Here is an 8629-nt window from a genome sequence, read left to right as displayed (position 1 = left end):
CTAGTTGTTTGTTGAGTATTATAAATGTGTTTGATTGGGCGTACAATGACACGCTCACGTCAAAATGGCGCCGTTGCAGGGGACGGTGTCATGTGATTAAGTTCTTACTTGTTTGTCTATTTTAATTATGCTTTAACCTTGAGGGACTTGTTTCTCAAGGTTCGTTTTTACCGTTTTCTTGTAATTTCCTTGTTTGTAGTTGTATCTTTATCTTGACCATGATGATTCAAGACTTGACATATGGAGTATGCGGTGGATATTTTGAGTATGACTATGGGTATGGGGAGTTTGAAGAGCAAGTCAACACAAACCTACCTTACTACTCATACAATGAAAATCCTAACTACGCCAATTTTTCCCACCAAAATCACCACATCCAATATCCACAACAACCACCCACCCAATACCCACTTCATAATGAGTTTCAATTGCCACAATACAACCACTTTCACACCCACCCACAACAAGAAGTTGAACCCATTCAAAATGTGATTCTCCAAATGATGGGAGATCAACAAAACTTCTTCAAACAATTGCTAGAGGAGAGCCAAAATAGGGACAATGTTCTTCAAGGCATTGTTGCTCAAGGTGAGGAATTGGAGATTCAAATTGCCCAAATGAAAGAATCCCAAGCAATCACTCCCCACCATTCCTTGGACATTGATCATGAATGTGAATTTGAAGTAGTAACCTTTGATATGGAAAATGAGAAGTGGGAAGAGCCAATCTTCTTGAGCTCTTGTGAGTATAAAAGTGTGGTGTTTGATGAAGAAGATATGAGGTTGAGTAAGCCAAGTACTCTTAGCCTTTGTGAGTATGAGGGTGTGTCATTTGAAGTAGATGTTGAGGTGTTGGAGAGAGAGTTGGTGAAGAAGAGTGAAGCCCCCATTTATGATTCATATGAAGATAGTGATGATGACAAGCCTATGGAAGAAGCTTATGGGGGATATGTGTCATGGAATGAAGAAGAGGAATGGACTTGTGAGATTGCCTCACTTGAGGAGCCCATCCTTGAGAAGTTTGAGGTATGCTTCCATGAAGAAGATGAATTCCTCTCTCCTATTGACCATGAAGACCTTTTTGCACCCACCATCGAACCTATGATTGTTGGAGATGATATGGTGGATCTTCTCCAAAAAGTCAAATCATCATATAAAGGGTACTTGGTGGAAAAGCTCAAGAAAAAAATTGCAAATGAGCTTGCTTGTGGAAATTTGGCACCCACAACATCAATTCCTAAGGTATCCGATCATCAATGCTATCAGAATTATCCTTCTACTCTTGAAGGATTGATAAATCCAAATGCTATCATCATCACAAAAATTGAAGGAGAAGGTGGTGAGTGGAAGTCTCCGGATGAATATGAACCATACTTCATACCTTATGTTGACAAGAATCATGGGCTTGCCGGTTTGAAGCATTACAAAGACTCAAGTGACAAGGGCAAGGTGAAAGAGAGAATAAGTGACAAGCTTCCTTGGCCAAGCTTTATTTTGAATTGGAACAAACCGTATTCATGCTTATTTGAGGATTGTGCTCAAGCATTTGACCGATTATTGAGAGCATTGAGCAACATGGACAACATCAATAATCATGGCAACAAGGAATGAGTTTGGTGGAGTCCTCCCTCAAACCACCATTTGTAAGATACCTTTTCCTTTGACTTTGCATTACATTTAGCTTGCATTTATTTTACACCACACTTGCATTTGTATTATATGACATATTGCATTCACATTAGTTAGTTCATATAGTATAGCTACATTGTAATACATCTCATATAGTTAGTTGCATTCATACATAGTCACTAATGACCAATCCTATTCTTTTCTACACTAGAAATAGTGTTTAAATCGGTTTTGGGAGGTTTGATCATAGGTGACCATAGTTTACTAGAAATCATGCATCACATACTATAGTTTAGATTGCATTCATTTGTTATATATGTCATATAGAATTGCATTTAGTTAGAGCATGCATTCATTCATATCATACCATTGCATTTGTACTTTAATTTCCATAAAATCAAAAAAAATCAAAAAACATGTATTTCTTTTTCATTCCTACTCCTACATGTACATTGAGGGCAATGTCCAAAATAAAGTGGGGGACGGGAATTTATATTCCAAAAACACATAAAAATTGAAATTTTTTGAAAAATACAAAAACATGTCTTTTTGTTTCATAAACATAAAAACCATAAAAATTTGAAAAATTGAAAATCCAAAAACAAGTTCCTTTTCTTTGTAGTATAATTTTGTATATATTGTGTTTGTCCATCCTTTCTCACATTGATCGACTACGCCACATCCGAGACATGAGGATATTGAAGACTGCATGGTATGATCTTTCCAATCTCCTTTTTCCTCTTTATGTTAATGACTATGTGGCTTTATTTTGATTGATGCGGTATAAACAATGTGAATTTAGGATTGCATTTAGTTTATATGACATACTAGTTGGTAGAAGCAAATGCATTAGGATGTATATATGTTAGTTGCATCATGGCATATAGTTGCATGTTAGAAAATGTTTGTGAAACCGTCTATTTGGGAAACTTGACAAGTGTATATAAGGCCCTTGTAGATACTTTTTCTTCTTAAGACTTTGCTTGTTAGAATACTTGTAAAACACCCTAGGATGTGTCATACTAGTATCCTTTGACCCATGAATTAAGGCCTAGTCAAGAGTACCTTGTGGTGTGATAACTCCTTGGCTACCATTTATTCTAAGGTGACCCTTGAAACCATGCAACCATCATCCATGTTCTACCACATTTTGTCATCAAAAAGGGAATGGGCGCAAAAATTGTTCAAAAAAATTTGAGTTCAAGAAATGAAATGAAAAGCCAAAAAGTTTGCAAAATGCATCAAAGGAAAAGAGAAGCAAAAATAGACTCCTATGCTTCAAAAATAAGGCACCATCAGTACTAAATGGGGTGACTTTGAAAATGTTCAAAAAAAAAAAAGAAATGCAAAGAAAAGTTGAAATTATCAAGTATTGAAATGCCAAACATCAAAATAAATGGTAAAAAGAAAGTGTTCTCAAAATGTCAAATGCCACAAGAAATTGGGGAGAAAAACAACAACAAAAGCAGACTCCCAAATGAAACTCAAATACTATTGATCTCTTTTCCATCGAATCCACTTTTGTGCATGGTAGAGAGGGGACGACCTTTCTTCTTGTCTAGGAAAGAAGGGGAATTCCGCGATCCTCCAGTGTTTCTAACACCGTAGGGAGTCTATTGTTGACGAAAGTATTTAACAATTGAGGACAAAGGTACCCTAGCTTGACACAACTTGGAGGTGATTTATTGGTATCCTTCTAGGTTTAGTAGTTTGAAGAAACCATATTTATAATGGGCTGTGTTCCCTTATATTGTTTCCCTTGTAGATAATTTCCGCCACTTAGATGAGGAAAGTGGCTATTCTTTTGTAGATGCATCCATTACTTGTTTTGTGTGCTTTAATGCCTGGATGTGTGGCCATTTTGTCAAGACCCACCATGCTTTGCAAGAAGGCATCCTACCTCATGGTTGTCTTGTTGTGATTTGAAGGGGCGGAGTAAGACCCGCTAATTGTCTCACATCGGCTATATTAGTAAGTTAGTTTGAATAAGGGTCCTAGTTTTTGTCACCTCTTTACTCGGGACGAGTAAGGGTTCCGTTTGGGGATATTTGATGTGAATATTATTTGCACACATTTAGTCCCCTAATTGAACCTATTTTACATACTATTATATCATTCCATAGCCATTTTATCCCTCAAATGCTTCCTATTTTGCTTTCCTAGTGCATTTCGTATGTTTTGTAGGAAAGAAGGTAATTAGGCAGAAATTTCTGTCTCCCGTGCATATTTAGAAGCTTTTTGACGATTTTGGATGGACTAGTATGAAGAGGAGGCAATAATGATGACCAAGGATGTAGGAATAAAGAGTATATAGAAGGATCATAGGGTTAAATGCAAGGATGACGAGAAGGAAGACATTGCAAGAAGAAATTGCTCAGAACCAAACCAAGGATTGCTCCTTTGGCTCTGAAAGTATGCTAGATGAAACGGCGTCGAAAAATCAAGTGATATAGGCTTTTGAATCACTCCAATAGGAGTCCGGATGAGAAAATGACGTCCGTTTTACAATCCGAGCTCAAACAAAGAAGCTGTCCGCAAGTCCGCTCGTCCCGAGACTAAGACGCTCGTCCCCTGAGACAAGACGCACGTCTCCCCCTGCTACAGGACGAGCGTCCCGACCCCTTGGCTGCTCAGATTCCCTCCAGTGCAACACATCCTCTTCTTTCTCCATTCGAGATGCGCATATTTTTGAAAGACTAGCTAAAAGGAGACCCGCATCTTTTCTTGAGAGGAGCAATTCCTCAAGGACTTAATCGTCATTTAATCCCTTAGTAACCCTAATTTGTGCACCTAATCCCTACTATAAATACCCCATTTGTAATAATCAAAGGGACCAAGCTCTCTTAACCAAGCTCTCTTATTAGAAAATCCTCTTAGAATAGATTAGGAGTAGATTAGAATAGATTATCCTTTAATCTTTCCACAAAATTACACATTAAACTTTCCTTAATTATTGTTCAAGTTTATTATTCAAGTTTATTATTGGGTAATTGAAGATTATTGGGTTATTATTGGAGAATTGACAACTCTTCATTAATCAATCAAGTTTTATTCTATTATTTTTTGCTTTATTATTTGGATCATCTTAAGTTGGTACAATTCTTTTTCCCTTTACTCTTTATTGTTTATTTTCCTCATTCTCTTATCATGTTTACACTTGTTGTGATGATTGACACCATTAATGACATGTTTACCATGATAATAAGTGAGTAGTCTCTTAACTAGGATTAGTGGGTAATTAGGGAAAATAAACATGGGATTAATCATGGTTAATCTAATATGTTTTCATAATTAAATTGCTTGCTTGTTGTGATGTCAACCTATGCACATGTTATGTTTGATGAAATGCTAAGCCTATGAATCCTTGCATTTTTACCCATCTCTTATCTACTCAACTTGACTTGTAAGATATAAACCAACTCGTGTCTTGTTAGACCATGCATAGAAGTGATTAGGAGGAAAGTAAGTCGACTTGTAGGTGTTGTACAATCTAATCGATTCGGCTCCGGGACCCAACTCTTCCTAAGAACCGTAAGATATAAACCAACTCAGTTCCACCACAACATTAATTGCTTGCAACATTGTAAACATGTTTGTATGATCAATACCATGAATACCCTATGACCCTATGATATCCTAATACTCTTTATTACTTGTTTACACCTCTATTTACTTTATTGGTTTTCATTAGTCTAGAACACAACTATAAACCCAAACCAATCGTGACACTTGCATAAATTGAGATAGATAGACTTAGAACCCAAAGCACACCGTCCCATGGATCGACCTCGACTTAACCACTAACTAGTTGTTTGTTGAATATTATAAATGTGTTTGATTGGGTGTACAATGACACGCTCACGTCAGTTCGACACCGTCATGTGAAGTCCTCACCTTCCACGAGACTCTCATCGGAGATCGACACCGTCTCGTCGTTAGCTCCTGCCATCAAAAAGAAAGTTTAGGGTCAGAATTTTCCGACTAGGCAGTAATAATATTTTTTCAAAATTTGTTGTTCCTTCATGTAGAAATAAGGGATCGGATGGATTGGGCCATAGTTGTTAGATCTGGGTCGTATTTTAGGGTTATTGTACGTGGTAGTGTCGCACTGTTGTGGGTAATAATAGGTCTTAGGACTGGTCGAGGGCGGTGTTTGTGGCGGAGGAGTCGCCGATGTTGGTCTGCCGGCTTGGGTGTGGTGATGCCTCGCCTGAAGTGGGTTGCCTAACGACGAAAAACTCGACGGCGGACTACAAAAACAAAACTCATTACAACCAATTTTATATCCTTAGATTTCGACCTTTTGATGTCGATTTTCGATTTTTGATCTCCTTTTTTTTTGAAACTTTCTGATGTGAATCCTCAGATCTACTAAAAACTAGTATATTTAATTTGCTTAATCGAAAAACAATGAGTTGGTGTCAACAACGACTTGGTGGTGATGATCGTGGTAAGAGGTGCTAATGTCAATAAAATCCGTATGACGATTTGTTGTTGTAGGTAATGTGGTTGATGTTCGACGGAGTTGTGGATATGGTGACGAAATGAGGGTATTGTGGTGGTGGTTTTGTGATAGTCGTGAGAACGACGCTGGCTATGTAGGGTGAAATGAGTGACGAAGAGGGTGAGGGGCTGGTGTCCAGGGTGGTCAGGGAGTTGCGTGAAACGAGTTCGATGTTGGTTATGTAGGGCGACGTGGTGTTGGTCAGGGGTTCCTGGAGGTGGCGGTGGAAGTAGGTGTAGTGTTGGTCAGCGGATTCATGGTGGATTGGTTGCTGATGGTGGGGCGTGGTGGTGGTGGTGGGGGCGGTGGTGTTGGTGGTGAGGGTGGTGGTGGTGGTGGGGGGGGGGGGGGGCGTGTGTCTTGTGTGGCGATGGTGGCAGTGGCGACGGTGATGGAGGCAGTGGATACACAAAATATCAACCCAGATACATACGGTATTAATACGGGATACATGTGTATCTGGCAGTATAACCATGTGTATTTGGTATTAATACGATGTGTATCCGGATGTATGAACTTGTGTATCAGAAGTATTATAATGTGTATCTGACTTTTTAATGTCATGTGTATCCGCAAAAAATATAAAATGTATCCGCAAAAAATATAAAACGTATCCGAGAGTTAGTGTTAAAACTTGTAGCAATTTCCACAAAGTGTATCCACAAATAATATAAAATGTATCCGCAAATAGTATAAAATGTATCTTGGAGTTAGTCTTAAAACTCCCAAAAAAATTAGTGTTAAAAAAGTGTAAAAATGCATCTAGAATTTTAGTGTGGAAAAAGTGTATTTACATATGTTATAAAATGTATCTGAATAAGAGGTGTATCTGGTAAGGAAATAAAGTGAATCCGAAAAAGAAAAAAAAAACCTGGGTTGAAGCTAGTTCGTACGGTTCGCACCGTAATTTAATTGTGACTAACTCCGCCCCCGGCAAAGATAACCATGTGTATCTGGTATTAATACGATGTGTATTTGGAAGTATGAACTTGTGTATCAGAAGTATTATAATGTGTATCTGACTTTAATGTCATGTGTATCCGCAAAAAATATAAAATGTATCAGCAAAAAATATAAAACGTATCCGAGAGTTAGTGTTAAAACTTGTAGCAATTTCAACAAAGTGTATCCACTAATAATATAAAATGTATCCGCAAATAGTATAAAATGTATCTTGGAGTTAGTCTTAAAACTCCCAAAAAAATTAGTGTTAAAAAAGTGTAAAAATGCATCTAGAATTTTAGTGTGGAAAAAGTGTATTTACATATGTTATAAAATGTATCTGAATAAGAGGTGTATCTGGTAAGGAAATAAAGTGAATCCGAAAAAGAAAAAAAAAACCTGGGTTGAAGCTAGTTCGTACGGTTCGCACCGTAATTTAATTCGTACCTGAACCTGCCCCTGGCAGTATAACCATGTGTATCTGGTATTAATACGATGTGTATTTGGAAGTATGAACTTGTGTATCAGAAGTATTATAATGTGTATCTGACTTTAATGTCATGTGTATCCGCAAAAAATATAAAATGTATCAGCAAAAAATATAAAACGTATCCGAGAGTTAGTGTTAAAACTTGTAGCAATTTCAACAAAGTGTATCCACTAATAATATAAAATGTATCCGCAAATAGTATAAAATGTATCTTGGAGTTAGTCTTAAAACTCCCAAAAAAATTAGTGTTAAAAAAGTGTAAAAATGCATCTAGAATTTTAGTGTGGAAAAAGTGTATTTACATATGTTATAAAATGTATCTGAATAAGAGGTGTATCTGGTAGGGAAATAAAGTGTATCCGAAAAAGAAAAAAAAACAAAACCTGGGTTGAAGCTAGTTCGTACGGTACGCACCGTAATTTAATTTGTACCTGAACCCGCTCATATATATATATATATATATATATATAGAATTAGGATCACACGAGTCCACCTATTTTTTTGAGTCCAATGAGTCCACTTATGTATCACACGCTTTACACAAAAATATCACGTTTTTTTACACACAATTTTTCTTTTTTTTTTTAAAAAAAAATCTAAGCTGTGATATTTTTTAGTATAACCTGTGATATTGTATCTGAGTTTGTGAGTTCAGTAAAAGAGTATCAGAAGTTATACAAAACAATATCACACCTTACGATAAATAATATCATTGGTTGTACTAAACAATATCACGAGTTATAGTATACAATATCAAACCATTGAACCTAATTCCGCCTTTCACTCCGCCTTTCACCATCTTCATTATCAGTCACAATACCTTCTTTATCGACGACCCTAATGGTGACGAGATCGATGGCGTTCGCTACTCCGCCTGTACGTTAAATAAAATTACCATATTGGGAATGCATATACACTATGAAAATTTACACCATTTTTTTTGCTTAGAATTGACATAAGTTTGTATATATCCGACTGACTGCCTTCCTACATATAGGAGCCATTACTGTAACGAGATAATGTTTTTTGTAACTTGTAACCCTTGGCATTTCATTTTGTTCATTT

Source organism: Silene latifolia, chromosome X (genome assembly GCF_048544455.1).
Source record: "Silene latifolia isolate original U9 population chromosome X, ASM4854445v1, whole genome shotgun sequence".
Classification (NCBI taxonomy): Eukaryota; Viridiplantae; Streptophyta; class Magnoliopsida; order Caryophyllales; family Caryophyllaceae; genus Silene; species Silene latifolia.
This window is presented reverse-complemented; position numbering follows the sequence as displayed.